We start from the raw sequence: 1,262 nt of genomic DNA, 5'->3' as shown, positions 1-1,262 counted from the left end.
ATTATTATTTCTTCCTGTATTAAATAGGTAAATATTAAAGACATATGGGACACACATATATATCACATGCATCAAGTATCCTTGTTTGATGAGTTTTCAGGCAACAATAATATGTTATTTCAATAACGTTTGATGTTTTTGTAATAACAATAACAGCAGACACATGTCAATTGCGTACTGTTATTTATTTTTAAATAAAAAAGACTTCCCCTTTTAAATTTTCTATTTAAGAGTACATGTACCCCCCTTTTTTAAGGATGTTTTGAATTATTAATGTATATTCATATTATTTCTTATATAATTTGATTTGAACATATATCCACTTGTAACAGATATCAGTAAATTTCAGGTTTATACTTGATAAAATTCAACCATTTTTATTCGCATTTTCTACAAACAGTAAAGATAAAAATAAGAAGATGTGGTATGATTACCAATAAGACAACTCTCCACCAGAGACCAAATGAGGTAGAAGGTTAGCAACTATAGGTCACCGTACGACCTTCAACGACGAGCTAAACTTATACTGCATAGCAAGCTATAAAAGGACCTGAAATGACAAATGTAGAACAATTCAAACAAGAAAACTAACGACCTGATTTATGTACAAAACAATAAACAAAAAACAAATATGATATTCAGCAACACACGACAACAACTGATTTACAGGCCCCTGACTTGGGACAAACACATACAAAATGTGGCGGGGTTCTAACATGTTTTTGGACGCACCAACGCTCCCCTAACCTTACAGTGGTGTAACAGCAAAACATAAGAACAAACTATTAAAACCAGTTCGAGAAGGACTTTAATCATCAGATCGATACAAAGCATAAAAACAACTAACAAAAACACAAAAGACACAAATTATAGATCTGAGAGTACTCGCAGGTACTAAAGGCTAGTTCAAAGCCAATAACAACCAATATAAAAATCATGAATCTAAGAATAAAATATCAATCAGTACACATCCAACTTCCAATGGATTTAGTGTAAAGACTTCATTAACAGTCAGAGAAAAACAGGACCTTGTGAAATGACAAAATATAGGTAGGGATTCCGGTTAAGTTAAGTGGACATATCCTAGGTCATGTCTGACACACATATTCCACAACGGTCGACCAAATATAGGTACATTGATTAATCATAAATATTTGCATAGACTAAATACAATGCTGCGGGTGTTATGTATAGAGAATACATGACAAATGTGGTGTATACGTCAATGAGACAGCAACGAAACAAAACAAAAAATCCGGAAG

Source organism: Mytilus californianus, unplaced genomic scaffold, assembly GCF_021869535.1.
Source record: "Mytilus californianus isolate M0D057914Y unplaced genomic scaffold, xbMytCali1.0.p SCAF_1, whole genome shotgun sequence".
Lineage (NCBI taxonomy): Eukaryota > Metazoa > Mollusca > Bivalvia > Mytilida > Mytilidae > Mytilus > Mytilus californianus.
This window is presented reverse-complemented; position numbering follows the sequence as displayed.